The sequence below is a fragment of the Canis lupus genome, chromosome 11, assembly GCF_003254725.2.
Source record: "Canis lupus dingo isolate Sandy chromosome 11, ASM325472v2, whole genome shotgun sequence".
Taxonomy (NCBI): Eukaryota; Metazoa; Chordata; class Mammalia; order Carnivora; family Canidae; genus Canis; species Canis lupus.
The window spans coordinates 72,580,294-72,602,573 of NC_064253.1; the positions used below are offsets into that span (position 1 = coordinate 72,580,294).

Consider the following 22,280-nt stretch of genomic DNA (forward strand, 5'->3'; position numbering starts at 1 on the left):
TTATAAGAATATTAAGAGTCACCACTTACAATTTTGCTAAGAATGAGAGTTGATATAGTTGAGGTTTCTCTCCAGAGCCCTAGTCAAGTGAATGCCATAATTAGTATCGCCGGAGATTCCGTGAGTATTTTCTTTCCCTTTAGACTATAAGCTTCATGAAGGACACGATCGATCTGTAGTTCTCACTACCGTCTCCCTAACACTTTACATGGTGCCTTGCATATTGTAGGTGCTCAATAAATTTTGCATATTGTATTTTGCTCATATTGTATATTGCTACATATTGCATATTGTAGGTACTCAATAAATTTTGCTGAATAAAGTGACCCACTGTACATACTCAAAATAGAGCAAATGTACACATATGATTCAAGTAGAATAAATGGTGTTCTTTATGTTTGAAGATGCCTGTTAAAGACCCAACATAGTACTTGGAAGGAGGTTACTTCATTGATACGTTTATACCAATTACTCCAAAATCAGGCGGGATTCAGGGTACGGACTCTACCTCTGTCCAGGAGGGCTCTTCCTTCTAAGGAATGGAAGCAGAGGGGTAAACCCCAGGGTCGAGAAGAACTCCCCTGCGAGCTGGATCAGGGAAGGCATGAGTCCTGGGTCAGGAAAGGGAGACTGGGGTGCTGAGAGCAGCCTGTGCGGAAGGAAGGGGGAGAAGAGGGCCCTAGCACCAAACTTCCTTCCTGAAGGACTGCCTCTGCTGGAGGGGAGCCAAGGTAACATTATTATATTCTTTTACTTTCTGAGTGCTGCATTCCTGGAATCCTAGAACTAAGGGCCTGAGGAACCTTACAGTTCCTCGGATTAATACTTAAATATCTTTAACCAAACTCCCATCAGTTACTGTGATTTTTGTTTGTTTGTTTTTGACTTGACCCTCCCTGAACAAATACAAAGGCCAGGAATCCATTCCATGGACAGCCTCTTCAATGAAAACGTTATTATTATGTTAGTGATTATAAATGTGGGTAGTCGAGGCTGACCATTTCTTTGGGGAACTCTTCCTCAGCCGCGATGTGAACTACGACAAACACACTCTCTCCCCGAATCCTCTCACCCACGAGGTCGGTGTGATTATCTCGATCTATGGATTGGCAAACCAGCTCAGAGCCTGCTTGACACGAGCGCCGTGGAATCAGAGTGCTCGGATCCAAGTCCCAGCTCTGCCTCTGACAAGCCGCTCAAATGTGGGCGAGTCAGATAAAGTTCAAGCATCTGTTTTCAGCAAAACGGGGATAAAAGTCATCCCACTGGGAAGATACCGTGAGATACATAGGTGACGAGAGTAGGAGAGTGCATGGCACATAAGTAAGCCGCTAGTCCTCAGGTCAGGGATGCCAGTAGCGTGACACAGGTCACCCTGTCGCTACAGAAGAAAACTAGGCTTCAGACCCAGTGCGCATGCCCCCGTTTCCCAGTGCCCTCAACTCAACTACACTCAACAAAGGACTGTGTCCGGAGCTCCTCTCCCCATGTAATCTGGGCAGGTTTGAAAAGAAAGCAACATCTGGGGAAGGAGGTGAATCCCACAACCCTCACATTGGAACGATGACTTCAGACCCATCCCGGTCCTTGCAGGGACCCAATGGACTTCCTCAAAAGAAATCCCGCTTTCCCTTGAAGTCCATCACTGCTCAGTGCTCTACCCCCATGGTCCACACCACCACCCCTCACAAAAAGCCCGTCCCACCTTTGGATTCTTTCCTTAAATGCCACAGAAAGCTGTGTGTGCTTAGACCACAAAGCTTGCTTAGACAGGAAGCTCACCCCAACCTTTTCCAGAAAAAACATGAGAAATTGCACTTCAGGCTGTCTGCCTCTTCCCAAATTTTGGAGAGGAAAACAATCTGCCTTTGTTGAAGAATGTACAGGTGGCCAGAATGACCTGGCAGCAAGGGGCGGCCGGGGCAGGTAGTAAAATGGCTTCGTAAAGGACAGGCCAGCCTTCTGGGGACAGGACAGAGAAGAAAAAAATATAGGCTGCCTAGAAGAAACTCATGGATTGTATACTTAATTATCAGACTATTCTTGGAGAAGGAAATACATATTGTCTGATATCGGCTCCCAAGCTTATAAATATTTAATGGACAAATAATGAATCTTGGCATAAATATTTAATGGAGCAACATCAAGGTATACAAGAGTGGGGAGTGTGCTGAGGGAAGAGGCTCTAGACAGGGAGACAACTGAGTTGGAACCGGCGTAGAAATAGGTCCAGAAAGTTCTATTGTCTCCAAGAGGGAAGCAGGATCTCCTTTGAACCGAAGTTGGGTGCCTCGGTGTGAAAATAGAGGAGCTGCTTTGCAAAACGTAAACCACTGTGGACATAATGGGAAGTCGTATTTTTATTATTCCTTTCAATATTTACTTGAAAGATAGCATTGGATTATTTGCCTGGAATATGGTAACTATTGAGGGAGCTAGTACAGGCAACATAAAACTCCAGGTGGGATGAGATGAGCATTCCCTTGAGAGGATATAATTGTTTTTACAGGTGTATGGATTTGCAAAAGTGAAGCCTAGGCAGAGCGAGAAGAGGCAGAGGGTGCAGCTAGGGGAAAGCTCGAAGGACACAGTCTAGTTACCTGAACCCGTCATGTGGTCAAGATTATGTGAGTGCTGGGACCACAGAACGACCCCAGATAGACGTGGCCTGTGACCGTAGAGGTCACCATTGGCCGGGGGAGGCGGTCTCTCAGAAATCGCCACGTAGGGTAATCAGTACGAGGCCAAGAGAGGAGCCATGGGGGCGATAGGATAGATCGGGGCTAAATCCCAAAAGGCTTCCTGGAGGGAGCAGCTTCCAGGTCACGCCCTCACGGCTGATGGCCCATGTTGTCAGCACTTGCTTCCTTGTCTGGCGCTTCCCACTCAGCGGAAAGCCCCACGAGGAGAGAGACCCAGAAACCTAAAAGGGGCACGTAGGAGGCGACGATCCAAAGGGTCTTCATCAACGTAAAACTCTTTAATTTACACGGATACATAAATGATCGTTCACGCCAAGACGCACTCGTTGAGCGGAAACCTGGGCCCCTGCGTGGCCGGTACATTCTCAGCCCTCGGAAAAGCATGTCCTTGCGGTTGCGCGGAGTGTGGAGCCGAGAGAAAGCAGAGCAGAGGATGCCTCTTCCTGAAGTTCCTTGAAAAACTTTCAAACGGGAACCAAAAATAGACCGAAGCCCCCCTTGCTCCCTGTTTCTCTCCACCATCTGTCAGCCCCACTCCCCTGGGGAGAAGCTCAGGCTGACAGTAGCCGAGTGAGGGAACAGGGCTGTGGGTGGGGAAGTTTTCTTTTTTTCTGCCAGGCTGAGTTATTAATTAGCTTCCCGGAAGGTAGGGAACGAGCAGCCTTCGTCTCCTCACTTGACAAACGCTGCACCCAGAGGTCCTGCGGCCGTGGTCCCCCGAGGCCGAGCCAGAGTCCTGGGGCCGCCGGGGCTCTCTGCACCGCGCCTCTGACCACAGGCCCTAAGTGGTCGCAGGGCCTCCCCCTCAAGGACGCGGGGGGCGGGGGAGGCCCTTGCGGTGGGTCTTCCCAGCTCCTTGGCAAGCCAAGTGTTTCCTGACTTCCTTCCCCGAACGCCCCGGTCCTCACACGAACTTGGCAACAGATGCTGTTTACTCGAAGCAGGACGATCTCGCCCGACGCACAGCAGGATCCGGGCCTGTCGGCTTGCGGCCCGTGGCCCCGGGAGCTGGGGGGCGGCGGGCAGGTGGAGGCCGGGTCGTGGTGAGGGGGTGCAGACCTGGGGGCCGGGACCAGGGCTCTGAGCCTGCTCGTCCTCTGGGGGAGCAGCAGCTCTGCCTGGGGGGCCCTGCTCCTGCCTCCGCCTGATGCGGAGGGGGAGGGGAGCTTCCACGTGGCCCCTCACCATCGTTCAGCTTCCCTGCACCTGACAGCCACCAGCTGCACGTCCCCACGCATTTGAGCCCAAACACTCCCCTGAGGCATTAGATCCCGAGAAGGACCTGGCCGGTTCCTTCTACACCGTCTCCCAGCCGAAGTCTGCTGACCCCCGGGTGTGGGCACCGCACCGAGCTGGGACAGCCTGGGGGCGGAGGAGGAGCGTCCAGTAAAATCTCAAAAATTATAATTACAGGGACGCCTGGGGGCTCAGTGGTTGAGCGCCTGCCTTCAGCCCAGGGCGTGACCCCGGGGTCCCGGGATCGAGTGCCGCGTCGGGGTCCCCCGCAGGGAGCCTGCTTCTCCCTCTGCCTGTGTCTTTGCCTCTCTCTCTCTCTCTGTCTGTCTTTCATGAATAAATAAACAAAATCTTTAAAATAATAATAATAATAATAATAATAATAATAATAATAATATATGGTACAACTGAAACCCAAGGAGCCAGCATGATGTCCTCCGTGTCATAGAGCAGGTCTGTAAAGGGGCCAGAACTCAGACCTGGTATCTGTAATGACCCCACACGTTTCAGGGAAGCATCGCACCACGTAGGTGAACACGTGGAGGAAGACCTCCGTACCCGCCCCAAGAATCCACCTGGCCCCCCCTCCCTGCACGAGGACCCCATGGAAAAGGTCTGAATCCCCCCTCCTGCTCGCCCACCACGATTAAACCCCAGGTACTAGGTGTGTGCTTCCCCGCTGCGCCTCTCGGTGGGACAAGGACCCAGGGGGTCTGCCCGGATGGACAAGCCCTAGAACTGCCTGTGGACCCCTCGCTGTTGGGAGCTTGGCCTGACTTTAATCTGCTGGAGTGCCCACGCCTTTTTCTCCTTTTAGCAGCTTCCAGTGGAAATCACAAAAAAATTTACTCACTATGTAAGTTTGACTAAAGCAGAGCTGCCCTGACTTTATTTGGGGGTGAGGACTTCCAGGGTCATAGGGACCCAGTTCCCTTTTTCCTGGGGCAACTCCCTTGGAAGATCTTCAGGACCTGAGGGCCACAGTTTAAAAATTGCTGGTCTGAAAAAAATAAAAATAAAAATAAAAAATAAAAATCGCTGGTGGGGCACCTGGGTGGGTCAGTTGGATGAGTGTCTGACTCTTGATTTCAGCTCACATTATGATTTCAGGCTCATGAGATCGAGCCCCACGTCAGGCTCTGCACTGGGCACGGAGCCTGCATGAGATTCTCTCTCCATCCCTCTGCCCCTCCTCCCTCCACTTGCTCATGCTCTCTCTCTCAAAAGAAAAAAAAAATTGAAATTTGAAAATCAAAAAAAAAACATTGCTGGTCTGACCTAACACCTTATTTTGCAGAAGCAGCTGTGCCCGGGTCTACCTCTTGCACGGGGGTTATAGATCCAGCAGTGACATGGGAATGGATTACTTACACCTGCTCTATAGGATTCTTGGGGAAGGCCTGGTGAGGTCCTGAATATCTAAACACTGCAAATTGCAACAATATCCATAAAGGAGCTGGTGGTGTGCAACGCCCAGGCCCACCATTTGATAGCTGCATGAACGAATCGCTCTGGACCAATGTCTCCGCCTGTAAAATGGGAACAATAAGGGTCCCTGTCTCACAGTCTTAGTGTGCGGTTGAGGCGGGGTAATGCCTACAGGACCTTTCATCTAATTGCTAGACGTGTGCCAAGTGCTCCCAATGGCTTGTTGCATCTTCTCCATCATCAGCATCACCATCATTATCTTCATTTGAACTGTTGTTTCTCACTTTGATAAAACTGACCCAGGTCCCCCCGTATCTTTCCCCTGGGATGTGAACGGGGAGCAGCATGGCCTCAGAAGGTGACAGAGGAAGCCGTCTGTGACTACACGGGGACATTCACTCTGTGAATGAGGTTGACGCCAAGTAAACCCAGTTGAGAGATGAAGGCAGAGATGCTCATGATATTCTTTGGGCACCTGTAACCAGCCACACGAGGGAATGTTTATCTTCTGGGCTTTTCGGTTAGCCAGCGCCCCGATATTTTCTTTAACACCCCCCACCCGCTCACACAGGCCCTGGTCAGAGGCCCAGAGAAGGGAGGTATCCTGTCCGCGGCCCCCGGCAGGTGGGAGAAGCCCAATGCCCTTCCTCTCCTGGCCATGCTCTTCCTCTCTACCTCCCAGACGGCGTCCTCCACCCAGCCTTTACCTTCCTCAGTGCCAGAGAAACCCAGGATCGCTCATACGGCCATTTGTTCTTCTTCCAAACCCAACGCCCGCAAACCATTCCATGCGAATGTGCCTTGGCGAGGGAAACAGTCCAATTACTGGTCTAATGAGCCAGCGTTTGTCTCATCTTCCCCATAAAGGCACGCGTGGCCCCAGCGCTCCCGGAGCCCCGCTCCAATGACGGCGGAGGGATGGAGAAGGAGCCCTGCTCGGCAGTTCAAACCCACTGACTGCATAGGCTGGAAAATGAAATGACTGATACCATGTAATTAGGCCTTAATTATTTATCATTTTTGGTTAATTACTGCCACTTGCAAGTTAACAGGTTGTAAAACTCTTGGGCTGTGTTTATTAAATGTTAGGCGATCATTAGCAAGGAAGTGCCATCCTCCAGTGTTAATGAAATATCCGTAAAAATCCATGACCTCTAGCAATGCAGGACTTGGGGCCACTTGGGAGAGTACCGTGGATTCACAGCTAATCGTACATTTTTGGAACCAGGATTTCCACATTCGGGAAGAAGACTTGAAGGGAAGGTTGCAGCGCCTCTTTGTGCTCTCCCACGATTCCTCTGGTGCACAGGGCACGAGCACAGCAAGGAGGGTGGGGGCAGCAGGAGGAGGAGGAGGAGGAGGAGCAGCTCCTGTCTCTCCTCGGCGTCACGGTGCCTAAATGTCTGCCATCGGGAAGTCATTCTTTGGGGTTCAGTGTTATCCAAACTACGCCGACGTCCTTCAGAAAGTAAATATCCCTCTGGGAGACGTTCTTCACAATTAAATGGAAAATGTGGCCTTGCAGTAGCCCTTCCGAAAAAAAAGAACCGGAGGTTTTTGCAAGTGATTCATTCAATAGGAGTCCACAGACAAACTAGGTGAGCATCAGGCCATAATAACATAAGTATAAGAACTAGAACAAAGGAGGTGAAACCACAGGCACACTTCAACTGGAGTTACAGATGCAGTTCTATAGACCACATTTTGAAAGGAGCATTGAAAGGCCAGAGTGAGTTCTTGACAAGTAAATTGGATAATGAGAGGGAAGAACCTATTTCACAGGAAGATCTCTTGAAAGAATTGAGAATGTTTAGCCTGGAAAGGCGTAGGCTGGCTAGATAGCTTGACAGTTGTCTTCAAATACCTTAAAAGCTTCCATGTGGATTGGAAACAAATTTATTCTATGTGTCCCCAGAAGGCAGGTCTAAGGGATAAAAGCTACTAAGAGGCGAGCTTCAGCCTTAAAACGCTGTAGAAAGTGAGGGTTGCCCATCAATGGGATTGGCTGACTCGAAAGGTAGTGAGTTCACCTTCTCAGAGGTATGTAAGCAGGACCCTGACAGTCACCTTAGAAACACCGTGGGGAGGAATCTTCTCACTAGATGGATGGCTGAATGAAAGAGGTTTAAATGGTTCAAGTTCTATGAATTTGAACTCATTAATACTGTACTATCAACTATCTGGTTCCACGTCTTTCCCCGGTGCCAGGAGCTGGGTTCTCTCCCGGAGGAACTAGGCCCCATCTGTCCAGGGAGGGCCAAGCTTCGTGGTCTTCCAAGATGTCTCTACATCTACGGTCTACGGTGAGAGTGTTGTGAGTTCTAACGTGGAAGGAGTTCTGTGCCCTCACCCCCTCCACAATCCCTACCTGAGCCCCCGTGTCTTTGCTTAGGAAGCACAGAAAAAGAGGCCTGTCTGTAGGCTGCCTCTCCGAGATGCCCCGAGGAATAATGAGGCCGTTTGTCCTCCTCTGAGCTCTGTGCTGAATGCTCAATCACCATCGAGAGGCACTTGGACGCAGACACCTCAGGTATATAATACAATATTAGAGGCACAGAAAAGCATCCAAAGATTTGTAATTAAAGAATCAATCAACCCATCCTTTCTCTCTTTATAAACTCATCCCAAGCAAGTGACAAGTGGTTGCTTTCAAGGTCATAGAGTATACGTTTGTGGATTTAACATGAAATGAAACATTTGACAGGAACAAAGAGGTGTTGGCATCCATCATCGATCCGGCCACCGTGTGGGGAGCCGACACCGCACAGGGCACCGTGGGGTGCAGAGGCTGGGGATGGTGTGGTGTCCTCTTTAAAGATCTTCCAGTCTGGCAGGAAAGTGTGGAGTTTTGCAAAAAGAGCTCCTCTATACCGACAGAGGCTCACCGCCTAGCTCTGGACCCGCACCGCCCAACAGAGTCTCCGGCATACAGTCGGCGTTCGCTTCTCGTTTCATGAATAAATCCTCGGACAAAAGTTTTCCGGGCCCGTGAAGAACGGAGAAGTTAAAGCACCAGAGGAGGTCAGAAGAGGAAGAGATTCCTGCCGAAAGAGAAACTCAGGGAAGGTTCGTGGAGGAGGCCGACTCATGGAGCCTCGAAGGAAGGAAAGATGGAAATAGAACATTCCAGATAGTGGTTTCAGCAAGGCCAACGTCTCAGAGCAGGGGAGTGTGAGTCAGATGCACACAACTCCTTGCGATCATCCCATCCTCTCTTCCCTTGCAGGTCTGCCTGGGCTAAGCTGACTCCTCATTGGTGTGTCTCTGCCCTCAGTTTCCCCAGCGTGGATCCAGCCCACCCGGCACTGCCGGCCTTACCGTAGCCCTGAAGCACGGTTGGCATCCTGGCCCCGGCCGTGGGGAAGCACGTGCTGACTCCCCACGCTCGGCTCAGCGGGGTTCCAACCTGACCCCGGGCGAGCTGGCCGCAGTGTTCCTGAAGGACCTTCCACTGCCCTGTCCCCCCGGTCCCACTGCCTCACTTCCCTGTGCTCCCCGGTGCGTGATCTCCGTGCTTCCACGTCTCCGCTTGTGCTTCTTCAGATACAAAAATCCTTCCCTTAGAATTTTCAGGTCTGAATTTTATCCGCCTCTCAAGGTTTCAGTTTAGGGCCACCTTCTCACGAATCTTTGTCCGGCCTTCCCTGGAAGTCATCTGTGAGCCCCTGTGTCCACACCTGCTTCACTCTTAGCTCCTGTTTCTCTTTCCGTGCAGCTGGACGGACACATGCTTTGTGTCTCTCAAAGTAAAATTGCCTTAAGGACGGTTTTTCCCAGAACTTGGGGCCAGAACAGGTAGCAATGGGAATGCGGACGCCCTCCCACGTTTCTGCCAGATTCTCCGAGGGCCCCCGGGGGCCATGTGTGCGGCTGCCCCCTGCGAGCTGGGGCTACCGACACGAGAGCAGACACACTCACGAAGCTGGGCCACTCAGATCCCACCGCGGGAACGAGAAGGAAGAAAGAGTGACGGAGACGACTGGGTCTGCGTCTTCTCACGGCGAGCTCCAAAAGATGCCGGTGATCTCCCTGCTGAAGTCCTTGGAACCGCTCGGTTTTCTCCCTGAGTTATCCGGTTTGGTCTGGTCCGGCCGATTCTTACATCTTTCACCGTATCGGTGTGCTAGTGCAAACCGTAGCAAAGTATCACAAGCTGGGTGGCTTCAACAACAGAAATGTCTTATGTCATCGTTCAAGAGGCTGGAGGTCCAAGATCAGGGTGTCAGTAGGGCTGGTTCTGTCTTAGGATGTGAGGGAGAATGTTCTAGGCCTATCTCATGCCGTGCAAATGGCCATCTTCTCCTTGTGTGTTTTCATATTGTGGTCTCGTGTGTGTGTGTGTGTGTCTGTCTGTCAGTTGCTGTGTCCAAATCCCCCCTTTTGATAAGGACACCGGTCATATGGGATTAGGGGCCCCCTGGACTCCAGTGCAACCTCATATTAACTAATAGCATTGGCAACGATCCTATTCCCAAAGAAGGTCACATTCTGAGGTACCGGGAGGTTCAGAATTCAGTGTGTGACTTTTCAGTGGGGATGTGGGAGGGGGTGGGGGCGGGGGACACAGCTCAGCCCATAACAATCTTTTTGGCTTTTGAAGACTGAGCTGTTTGGGGATTACTCAATACTCACCCTTTTGTTTTCTTAAGATATTCAGAATTGAGTTGCTCATAACCCAAGGACCTCGATAGATCAAGTGAATGAGGGAACAGGTAAGTTAGTAAAGATAGAACAGAAGAGTGACAGAGTGAGGGATGGGTGGGTGCACGAGTTAGCGAGTGAATATGGTCACACTGCTCCCCCCATCCACCCTTCATTTTCTCCATATCCCCTCTGTAAGTAGGAGTTATCAATACCACGGGGCAGGCCTGGGCAAGTGGAAGGTCCACTAGGGCCCCCTCCTCATACCCTCCGGTTTGGTAAGTTGTCAACCAGGGAATATTTCACTAGAACCGGTAACAAGGAAGATGAGACAGTGTTTCCTTTGCTAAAGCCTGTACTGCTTCGGGGAACCAGACAGAAAGAGCATCAATTACTTAGGAGAAAAGTCGCATTTTATGCAGCCAGGGAACATGAAGGGGGCGCGGTCACGGGGACCAACGAGCATGCGAGCTCTCCGTGGTCTCTACTGGGAGGAAGAAGGCTGCCCATCAGCTAATTTTAACAAACGCCGCCGAGTAGTTGCAGTTTCCCCACGGCCCATGTCTCTCCTCTTTCTAGCATATTAATGGGAAACAGGAGTCGTTGTTGGAGGATTTTAGCATCTCCACCTCCACCACTTTGCCTGTGGAATATGGAACCCCAGATGACATAGGGGGGCAAGGAGATGCCCTCGAACTCTCCCATCGCTTCTGGCAGGACCCTCGGGCATCCCACCAACGGGCGGTCTGTGCCCCCCGCGGGGTGTAGGGCGGCCCCATGGTGGAGACCTGCTGGAAACCTCTTCCACAGCCCCATACGCAGGCGCTCACCCTACAGACTGCCGGGGGTCTCCTGCAGAGACGCCTTCCACAGAGGCAGAACTAGGACACACCTACTTGACAGCGTGTCCTCTCTCGGATCCTTGGTCACCACGATACGGGCTTGTTTGCTCCCTCTCTTCTCGCCTTCCTTCCTCCTCCTACTGCCACCTGTTCTCCCGCTCGCCTTCGCTCAGATCCTAAGGACGTTTGTCAACTGCACACTCCGGGGAAAGAATTCGGCTGGGAACTTGAGCGTGGCCTCCCAATCCACACACCCTCATGAATAGTCTTTTCATTAAACAGATAGGGAACCTGGGCAGAAGCAGGCCCTCCTGACGACTCCTTCTAAAATATCCTTGCAGGGTACGCTGCGTCATGGAGCCCTCCTGCCTCCTGATGCGTCACTGCCTGATGTCATCTGGACTGTCTGCGAGTCGGTTGTCTGTGTTCCTGAAGGGAGGCACATTCCTGGAGGGCGGGGCTCACCCCGACTCCTTCCCCGCTGGATGCCCGGCATCCGCAGGTGGTACAGCAGGTGCCTGATACGTAAACAGAAGGCCGAGGGCTCTGATGATTGGAAAAAGTCTCCCTAAAGAGGCAGAATTTATTTTATCTGGGATTGGCAGGATTAGAAAACGCATTCGGCGCAAAAGGACACAGGATGAGCAAGGGTGTGGAGGTGAAAACTTTCAGAAAGCAGACATGATGGGATCCCTGGGTGGCACAGCAGTTTGGCGCCTGCCTTTGGCCCAGGGCACGATCCTGGAGACGCGGGATCGAATCCCACGTAGGGCTCCCGGTGCATGGAGCCTGCTTCTCCCTCTGCCTGTGTCTCTGCCTCTCTCTCTCTCTCTGTGTGACTATCATAAATAAATAAAAATTAAAAAAAAATTAAAAAAAAAAAGAAAGCAGACATGAGGGCTCCGGAATACAGACATGGGTACTCTTCTAAAATGCTGGGTTCAAGGTCACCTGGGGGGCTCAGCGGTTGAGCATCTGCCTTTGGCTCAGGGTGTGACCCCGGGGTCCCGGGATCAAGTCCCACATCGGGCCCCCAACAGGGAGCCTGCTTCTCCCTCCGCCTGTGTCTCTGCCTCTCTGTGTGTCTCATGAATAAATATTAAAATAATAAATAAATTAATTAATTAAATAAAATAATAAAATAAAATAAATAAAATAAAATAAAATAAAATAATAAAATAAAACAAAATAATAAAATAAAATAAAACAAAATAAATTAAATTGAAATAAAATAAATAAAATAAAATAATAAAATAAAATAAAATAAATTAAAATAAATTAAATTAAATTAAAATAATAAAATAAAATAATAAAATAAAATAAATTAAATTGAAATAAAATAAATAAAATAAAATAATAAAATAAAATAAAATAAATTAAAATAAAATAAAATAAATTAAATTGAAATAAAATAAATAAAATAAAATAAAATAATAAAATAAAATAAAATACTGAGTTTCAGCTTGGTGACAAGCAACCTTTGATGGCGTAGAATAGGCCAGGGTGTGACACTGACTCACTTGAACTATATCTGGGGCTTCAAGAGGGACCGTGCAGTAGAGCACAATTCCAAATAGCTGGATTCCGATCCTAACTTGGCCAGACATCGCCTGCAGCAAGATCGGGAAATGTGGAGCCGAAGAGACCACAAGCCTCACTACACACACAGACGAGGCCAACCGCCTCCGAAGGCTGGTAGTGGGGCCATTCTCCCTTCTGGTCCAACCAACACCCCATTAGCAACAGAAGCCAGAGTAGGTTTGGGGTTTTTTTTGTTTGTTTTGTTTTTAGCTGAATCTGGTCCTTTTCAAATCCCTCCAACGGCACTCCTTCACCATAGAGCAAACTCCAGAGTGCCCGCCCTGGCCCACAAGACCCTCCGGGGCCTGGCCTCTGCGACCCTGACCTTGCTGTCCTTAGGACACGCCAAGCACATAAGCACCTCAAGACCTTTGAACTTGTGGTTTGTTCAGCCTGGAAAGCTTTCCACCGGCTATCGTCATGCCTTAGTCTCTGTCTTCCATCGGTTCTCGGTTTCAAAGTGATCCCTTTCAAGAGGCAATTTTTCATTCTATATAAGACACCGTCTAGCAGAGAGTTCCATCACGCTCAGCGGCTTCCGTTGTACTTGTAGGTCTGATAGTCTCCACTCCCTTGTTTGTCTGCTTACGGTCTGACTCTCTACCTGAAAGGATGCTCCACGAGGATAGTTCTGTTCGCTTTGCTTCCTTTGAGAACAGTTCCTGGCCCAAAGCGGGTGCTCAATAGGTTGGTGTTGAATTAATGAATACAACGAAATTGCCTTATGATGCGGGTCTTAGAATAACCGTACGGCTTCATATGACAATAGGTCACTGCTAATTGACGACTGAGCCAGGACGAAGCGTAGGCGCCCTGCTTCCCAGCTCAGTCTTCTGTCTTTGCTCAGAGTGATCATGACCATCTCTTTTCTTCATCTATTAAATGGGCATAATGTCTCCACCCAGCCTTCCCTGGAGAAGCTACATTAATATGCATAATGAGAAAGTTCCTTGTAAAGCAAACGAATGCAAGCGATTTGTGGGGATTTAAAGAGGCCACAATGAGGAGAGTTGTAATAATCAGCTAGAGGGATGAGCGTTTCAGCTTCTTGGGCCAGGCCATCCTATGCATGTCACCACCCCATGCGCCCCAAGCTCCTGGGACGGTGTCACCACTATCAAGGAACCTCGGGTGGAACAGTTAACTAGGGCACTGATTGTGGGAACCGGAATAAATGCAATTTGAATGAGGCATACAGCACATTTTGGGAAACGTCTCAAGAATAGTTTTCAAGTGGGATGGTGACCAGCTGTTCTCCTTCTCTGCTCAGGAAGGGGGAACCACCGTGGGATTTAGGGACAAGCCGTAAGAGAAACGATGATGGCCTTAGGGAGTTGTGCATCACGGGAGGCACAGAAGGGAGCCAGGGGCATGGCCGCAGCAGGAGGCTCACCGTCCCTAGCTACCTCCTCCAAAACGAACCGCCATGGCTCCCTGTGCTTGGAACCCTGCCGCGGCTCCGCACCTCCCGGGTATAGATGCCAAATGAATTAGCTGGACATCAAAGCCTCTCCTCCGGCAGGCTCTTCAGCTGCCTTCTTGCAGGATCTCGGCTCACACTGTACTGTCCAGTATCACAGATCTCGTCGTGTTTTACACACGCACCCCTCACTGCTTCCTTCCTCGTCTGCTTAGAGGAACATTCACCTCCCCTGAGCCTGCACCACCGCCTCCTGGCCTTAGAGATGCAGCGGTGCCTTTATTTCCCAGCGGACCCCCTAAATACGTACCCCCCTCCAGGAAGCCCCCGGGCCTGGTGCAGCCCCATCGCTGTCATCCACGGCTGTCTCCTGGCCTTCGTCACAGCTCCCCTCGCCTGGGAGACAGGGGCAGACACCGGGGCATGGCCCCAGGACAGAAGCGCCCAGGTGCTGCTGCAGTATTTCCGCTCTGGGCCTTCCCGTGGCTGCGACTACGGAGCCTTCCCACAGCCACAGGGGGCGGGATGGCTTCGGGACCCCGTTTCCCCACCAGAAGCTGCACTGGGCCTCGGGGTCACGGGCGGCCTCGGGGCGCAGAGCGAAGCTGGATCCGGCCCCGGGGCCGCTGCCTCGGACCAGGCCTCTTCCCCAAGCTGCCCTGCGGCCCTGCACATCCTGGGAGAAGGGGAGCTGCCGAGGCCACCGCGTCTACATGGGGCCCGGGGGGCCGCTCCGTGGGCCGGACACTGCGGCAGGCGACACTTAGGGTACAAGGAGCGGCAGGGAGCGGAGGGCTGCGCGGGAGATGGCAAGGGCTCAGCACTCCTGCTAGAGTCGGGGGGAAATTAGTCAAGGTGTCGAAGAGCCGAGGAGATCCATATGCGGCCTCCTAAGAAGACCTGGATCACAGGAACAAAGGCTGTGGAGGCAGATCACGGCGCCGGGGGCTCAGCTCAGGCCACGACCCCGGGGTCCCGGGATCCAGTCCCACATGGGGCTCCCTGCTCAGCGGGGGTCGGCTTCCCCCTCGGCCCCCCCTCCACTCATGTGCTCTCGCTCTCTTAAATAAATAAATAAATAAATAAATAAATACCTGAAAAAAAAAACTGTGGTGGCAAATCAATGCATAAATTCCTAAAGGAGAGCAGCCCGGATGGTTCAGCAGTTTAGCACCGCTTTCAGCCCAGGGCGTGATCCCAGAGATCCAGGATCGAGTCCCACGTCGGGCTCCCTGCATGGAGTCTGCTTCTCCCTCTGCCTGTGTCTCTGCCCCTCTCTCTCGGTATCTCTCGTGAATAAATAAATAAAATCTTTAAAAAAAAAATAAATTCCTATAGGAACTGGGCTGCCCCGCAGACTCACATTCAAGACCATGGTGTTGGCTTTTATGGTGCTGGCTCCCCACTCTGAGCGAGAACGGCTCCCACTCAGCATCCTCCACCGCATTCCTGAGAAGTGGCCAGGGTACCCGCGGCCCCCACTCCCTCGGGCTCCGCCCTACCGGCCACCACGATGTATTATAATTGCTCTCTTTACACTCTTTGTCACTAGCCGTGAGCTCCCTGATGCAGGGGACAGGACTTACCAGATTTGTTTTGCTGGGACAGCACCCAAACCATCCATCCACCTGGTAAATAAGTACTTGAAGCATCTGCCCTTCACAGGTATGGTGCTCGATTCTAAGAATGCCAGGGAAAACAAAATATGATTGCAGGCCTCGGGGATCTTACAATCTAATAGGAGAGAAGAGCAAATAAACAGAAAGTATAATATCATATGGTTAAGTGTTCCGATAAAAGAAAATGTCTGGGAGGATAGGAACGTAGAGGAGCCACTGACCTGGGTCTAGAGACTCAGAAAAGGGCCTTTCATAGAGGACTTTTCATAGAAGTTCAAATGAAAGTAGAGGAATCAGCCATACAAATGGTGAGACGGGAGGGGTGAGGTGGGGACAAATTTCAGGATTGGGGACCGTCAGGTGCTTTGGCTCAGAGGCAAGAAACTATGGGGGCGGAGAGCAGACCAGGGTGGATGGCACAGGAGTCAGTGTCTTTGTAACTAGGGAGGTGGCAAGGTAAGAAATTTAATTTTATTTTGTGTACAATTGAAAGACATCAAATAGTTTTCTGGGTTTTTTGTTGATTGGGGTGAGTTTTTTTGTTTTTTTTTTTTTTTTTTTGCAGGGGAATGCATGGGTAGACTAGATATTTAACAGTCACATGCTATGTGTTCAATTCATATTTAATGAATATGAGAATGAATAAATGGACAAATAAATTTTTTAAAAATGAGCGTCCAGGAATACATTTTCCTAATAAAACATGTTTGATGTTATCAACTACCTGCTGGGTCAGGAAGGAAGAGGGAGGAGGGATGGTACAGCTTGATCTCTAGGAGGTGAATGTGACTGAGCCCTCTCGGGGCTCGGGGCTGGCTTAGCTGCTTCTGGGGTACAGGCCAGAGGGTAAGTGAGAAGGCCTCCCGTACCACCTTGCCAATCAAGCTTTAGGCAGCAGTATACAGAAGGCGAATAAATGAGACGTAAATCCCCTGCAGGATGGTTCAGTTTGGGTCTACCAAAAGGCTCGAGACAATTCGGCGATCCGTATTGAATTACACAGTGCGAGTTAGAGACGTCTGGAGCCTCTTCCAAACCTCGGAGGAGGTGACCCTAAGGAAAACCCATATCCTCTTAGAATCAGTGCTCGGCGTAGTCCTGGGGTGGCACAGCATATAGAACAGATCTGGAGACTAGCAGAGGATGGCGTTCAATGCAAACACTTCCAGAGTCCCTCAGATACTCAAGATTCCATATGAGGCAGCCCGGAGGAGAGAGATGAACAAGAAAGTGGTGACCCCATGCAGGGAGTTCACAATCCTGTAATGAGAGACTTTTAAGAAACACAATTATACAACCTCAAGTCCAGGTTGAATAGAATAAGAAGACAAATAATAACAGGAAATTACTTTCTGTTAGAGGAAATAAGAATATTTTATGGCGCGGACATGACATTTTCCTGGGTCTTTCATGTAGGATTCTGATGGACTGATACGGTGACGGCAAAGCAGGGCATTTTAGGTTGAGGAAATTAGATTTGCAAAGATTTTCTTCACGTGGTGAAGAAAGCAAAGGGCACGTGCTGGTGGAGGAGGGGGTCTGATCCGACGGGAACGGTGGACGCTGGAGACAGATGAGGCCGCACGGAGTCTGCAGCCAGACAGAAGGTTCTCCCAGCTCGTGCCCGAGAGCCCCGATCTCACCCCCTCCGAACGGTAGGGACGCCACCAGACAGTTCGAATGCAGGACTGGCTCGGCTGCAGGATGGAGGGGAACGGCCCCAGTCTCTCTCCGGGGGTGCGACGTGCGCGACTCCGAGAGAGGAGGTTTCTGGACCCTCTGATTCCAATTCTATTTCAAGGCGGGAGCCAAGTCTTGCAGGGGGCGGGGGGTGCCTCCCCTCCCTGTGCTTCATCCCAGCAGCCGGGGGACCCCACATATTCTCGCTTCATTACAGAGGAGCTGAGGCACCAAATGAACCATTGTCTCCTAATGGGTCTGGCTGCATCTGGAGTCGGCCCATCAAGTGAATTAACGAGCAGCTTTCGCGAGGGCTTCAGGTCCTGCTGCCTCGCAGGCGGACCACAGATCTGCAGTGGTGGCAGCCAGGAACCCAGGAGGCCAGGGTGAAGACTGAGGTGGCAAGAGAAGAAAAGGCCCCAAGAGAAACATCCTGCAGGGTTTATGATGTGGCGAGTTTCCTGTAAAATGAGAAGGGAAAGAGAAGAGGACATTTGACGTCCTTCCATCCCTCAGTCCCCATTTGGGAGAAGCCACACACGTTGCCGGGAGAACCATGAAGCCTTTATTGGACTGGGGTGGCCTGAGCATTCAGCTGGGAACGATTTTCTCCAGAACGGGGAGCCAGGCCAGGTGCTGTTTATCATCCTCACTTCTCTGACTCACTTCCTTCCCCAAAGACCCAAGAGGGAACACACAAGTACGTGACAAATGACCCTTTTCCCAGAGAATAATTCAGAGTTTGGCCACCATTGCCTATACACACAGATTGTTTCTCTGAGGCCTCAAGATGGAATGCAAATTCGGGAAGGCAACGCAGTTCATCTTCTAGGGGAATGAGCGTCCAACCCTGCCAATGTCCCGCTCAATTTCAACTAATGGCTTTACTTTTGAGCACCCACTACATGACGGGGACCAAGCCACATGGGACCACATACCTCTTCTCACATGGATGGAGGAAACGATAGAATGAAGTCGTAGTCAAGCACAGAGAAGTTAGAGAAAGATCTGGAGGTCTCAGTGAATCCCAAACCGTGCTCGAACAGAATAAGCAAATTGTCCAAATTGTTCAAATAAAATTCAGTTCTAGGCTATATTGACATAAAATAGACCGAAAACAATTTGGCATGCTAATTAATAGACCTCACGAGAGCATCACGATCTGTTTCAGTCTTTTTATTTTAATACAGAGCAGGGGCCTATTTCTAATTACAATATCAAAGTCTAGACTTCTTTATTCTAGGGATGCAAAGAGCTGGTGATTTAACTAGAACAAGGGAAGGTCAAAAGGTGATAATATTTTCCCAACATGTGATGATACATTTCTCCAGGCACAGGAGACAGAGTAAGCAATGGAAAGCAACCCCGTCTGATTTTGAGGGCCTCCTCTACAGGCCTCTAACCTGGTACTGTGGCTCACCCCTGGGTCCTCATGGATTCCCTTGTGCCCTCAAGCCAGATGGGAGTTTCTTACTCGTGGGAGTGAAGGGAGGCTGGAGATGCTAGCAGGGATCCTTTGTTCCGTATTTAAGAAAAATCTGAGGCTCTTATAAACTACATATTCCTAGGGCCCAGCTCCAGAAGTTCGAAGGGACAGACTGGTAGTAGCAGAGTCACCTAGAACCCTGGATTCCCCCGGTCAGGCTCTTCCCGCCGCAGGGTACCCCCCAGGCCCCCCAGGCCTGGCCGGGCAGCCCTGCTCCCTGGATGCTCTCCAGTGTGCCTCCTCTCCTTCTCGCTTCTCTAAACAAGTCAGCTCTCAAAGTGAAATTGGCTCCTAGAAATCAAGCCAGGGAATAACCTGACTATTTCTTGCCGAGAAGTAATAATTATGGCCCTAGAAGGATGCAATCTGCATACATTATTGCAAGTTATGCCAACAGAATGTCAACATTTGTGTCAGGAGGAATCTCGAGCTGCAATTACTCCAGGTCCTGGCCTGGCATTCTGAGACAGAGTTGGCGGTGCTAATTGCAGGGGAGGCGAACTGGCGGGTGGCGGGTGGCGGGTGACACGGAGGGGAGACAGACGGGGAACCACAGTCTTGAAGGTCAGCGTGTGGCGGGGATAGAGATGAACTCGGAGCTGGATGCGTCACGGGGAGCGTGGTGATGGAGCTGTTCTCTACTAAGATGGCAGAGAGGCTCGTCTTGGCACATCCGCTTTTGGGTTCTGGGCTTGTCCCTATAAAAAAGGATCCACTTCCTTCTGGACACTGAGAGTATTCAAGACTTTAATTTCTCCTCTGTCGGTGGTGGGGAGGGCAAAGTGATTCATTCCATCAATTCATCCCTTCATGCATTCATTTGTTTATTGAGCACCTACACCGAGCTGCCTCCGTGTTGGGGGCTGGAGATCAGAAGGGAAACAGGTTCCACCCTTGCTCACAGTCAAGTGGGGAGACAGACCCACAAACAGACCGTTACAACCCAATATGCCAACTATTATCAAATGTTGGGAGGGGGGTTGAAAGCAGGGAGTTTGGGGCCAGGGAGGAAGAGGGGATACATTTCATGAAGGATTTAGAATTCCAGCAGCGGGATCCCTGGGTGGCGCAGCGGTTTGGCGCCTGCCTTTGGCTCAGGGCGCGATCCTGGAGACCCGGGATCGAATCCCACGTCGGGCTCCCAGTGCATGGAGCCTGCTTCTCCCTCTGCCTGTGTCTCTGCCTCTCTCTCTCTCTCTGTGACTATCATAAATAAATAAAAATTAAAAAAAAAAAAAGAATTCCAGCAGCAATTTAAAGGAGGAGTGAGTAGGAATTTACCAGTGGCAGATCTCTGGGGAGGGAGGAGGGAGGGAATTCGTTGACAAGGTAAGTAAAAATGGAAACCCCACCACTTCTAATAGGCAAAGAGAACCAAATGCGAGGATACACAGTGGGATGTAACGATACAGAGATGTGTATCCAGGGACTCGGCTGAATGAGAAGGAAGTTGTCCTCCCGCCTCTGCCACATGGGGACGGTCACTAGCATCTACTGAGTCACTTCTGAGCGTTGGATATTTTACCGGCAATAGCTTAACAGCTGCACCACCTTGTCTTGAGTCACTTTACAGTTGGAGAAACCATCTGGAAGAAGTGAAAATTTTTGCCCCAAAGTCACACGAGGGGAGAAAGACCCAAGTCAAGAGCAAGTCTTTGGGATCCCCACAGCTGCCCTTTCCCCGTTATCCCGTGGAGCTGCCTGGCTGAGCCACATAAATGCCGAGGCTTGGTTTCCTCGTGTGTAAACGGAGTGATTAAATGGTCTCAAATTTTTTCACTTTCCCCCTTTAGTGTCAGTGAACTGCAGAGACGTGCAGCTCCTCCCAGGGACCTGGAGCGGGGGGGGGGGGGGGGGTGTCTGCAAACAAAGTGGCCTGCCACAGTCATGTGCTTCTTTGAAGTCTCCGGTTTTATTTATATTTCAAAGTTCTTGGGAACCTTGCAGTCTTTGCTATATTCGATCTTTATTGGAATAGACACGTGTCAAATTGCATATCAATTCAAGTGCTTAATATTCCCACCCTCCCCCCAAAATGCCAAGTAACATGGACGTTTCAGGAAACAGTGGCCACAATCCATATCAGTAGAGGAAAGGGAAACAGGGGGAACGTTTCACCTGGTGCTCACGTTCCGGGGAGCCTCAGATCTGGGTTGCTGTGTAATGGCAGATTTGGGCAGGGGTATGAGGTGAGAGCACATCTCAAGGGTAGCTCCCAAAGGAAATTCACCAATCCTTAGACTCCCCGAATCCAGAGACTAGGATGGCCTCAAGGTGAGGGCCTTAAAAACACCAAACCTTCTCAGGTCCCTAGGAAGCTCCCAGGAGCTCATTCTGCAGCTCTGCACCTGCCTGGGGAGCCCTGTGGCTGCCAACTGGGAGCGTATCATCCTTCTGGGAGGGCAGGCCTCCAAGCGATCTGAAAAGTTCTCGCAGAGATCTGATTCCCCATCATTGTGAAAGTCTTCCGAGATCCCCAAGCTAATATAATCGTACTTCCAGAGGAACAGTGACGCTTAAACTCACCGGGATGGAGACATCAAGACCACTGAGCATGTGACCTTAGCCCCGGAGGTTTCACTTCTTTCCTGAAAAGGAGAAGACCCAAACCGCATGACCGTGAAAGTTCTCTTGAAGCTATAGCAATAGATGATCGAACATTAAATCGACCAACTAAGCTGTGATTCTGTGCTGGAAAAGAGGATTTGTATGAGGTGTAGGGTGGTTTGGGAAGCTGGAATAATTTCACAGGGGTGGCTACTTCCATCAAAGTTTATTTACCTCTGGAGTCATGGCTCAAAGATTGAATTGGATGTCGCTGCCACACCTGCACAGAGTCCAGATCATGCAAAATTTAGGGGAAAGCATAAAGGAAGAGGACTAAATTAATGAGCCATCAGCTCTGGATGAGGAGAGGAACCACCAAGGCAGTTTTGGCTTTCTGATTGTGACCTCCTCATGTGGGGCAGGGTCCAGGAGCCTTTGCAGCAGGCGGCGGATGTCTGTGATGCAGCGCGCCCGCTACCTTGGCTGACACCTCTTGATTAGTTTCTGTCCCCTAGACTTGGGTACTTTTCTCCCCAGGACATATGTCTAATTCCTTCAAAGGGAGCAGCAAGTGGTAGGGAAAGGATTTATCATGATCAGTAGCTGACTCAAGTGGGGTCAGGATGTTGACTTAGAAAATTACCGTTTTCCTAGAGTCTGAATAAATCCAGTATGAGACCCAGGCCTTTCAGGTTTAGAGAATTTAATTTAGAGCAATTGATTTATCCATTGTGGACATGTGGACTCTATAAAGTATTTTTTGGACAGGATTTACAACAGGTTTCTTCCCCCCTAATGTGGTTTTAAAAAAAAAATACCACATTTGCTGACAAATTCCCTGGACCTTTGCAGCATCCATTCCCCACCAGACATTGCACATAGCGAGAGAGAAAAAGCCAATGGTGCCATGGATAAAGAAAAGTAGGGACAGGCACCTATCACCCGCCTCCAAGGAGTAGAGACTGGGTTCTGGAGATGGTTGGCTTTATGACTCCCATGTCTTTTGAATCACAACTGGCACTGGTGGACAGAGGAATTAGAAGTCCAGGATATGATGAGCCCTGAGTGTTACACACCACTGGTAAATCATTGAAAACT

At 50.4% G+C, this 22,280-nt stretch overlaps 1 long non-coding RNA gene across 3 annotated transcripts in view; it reads right to left on the minus strand.

The window, feature by feature from the left end:
* Window positions 1-22,280, minus strand: part of LOC112650084 (uncharacterized) — a 122,841-nt gene that overhangs the window by 23,310 nt on the left and 77,251 nt on the right. The window contains exons 2-3 of one of the 3 annotated variants that reach the window (XR_007414156.1): window positions 15,691-17,610; window positions 15,437-15,584 (exon numbers count right to left, since the gene is read on the minus strand). This is a non-coding gene — a long non-coding RNA (uncharacterized LOC112650084). Of the gene's footprint in view, window positions 1-10,899; window positions 11,249-15,436; window positions 15,585-15,690; window positions 17,611-22,280 lie in introns of those variants that run through there. The other 2 variants (XR_007414157.1, XR_004803921.2) reach the window with 2 other exon arrangements.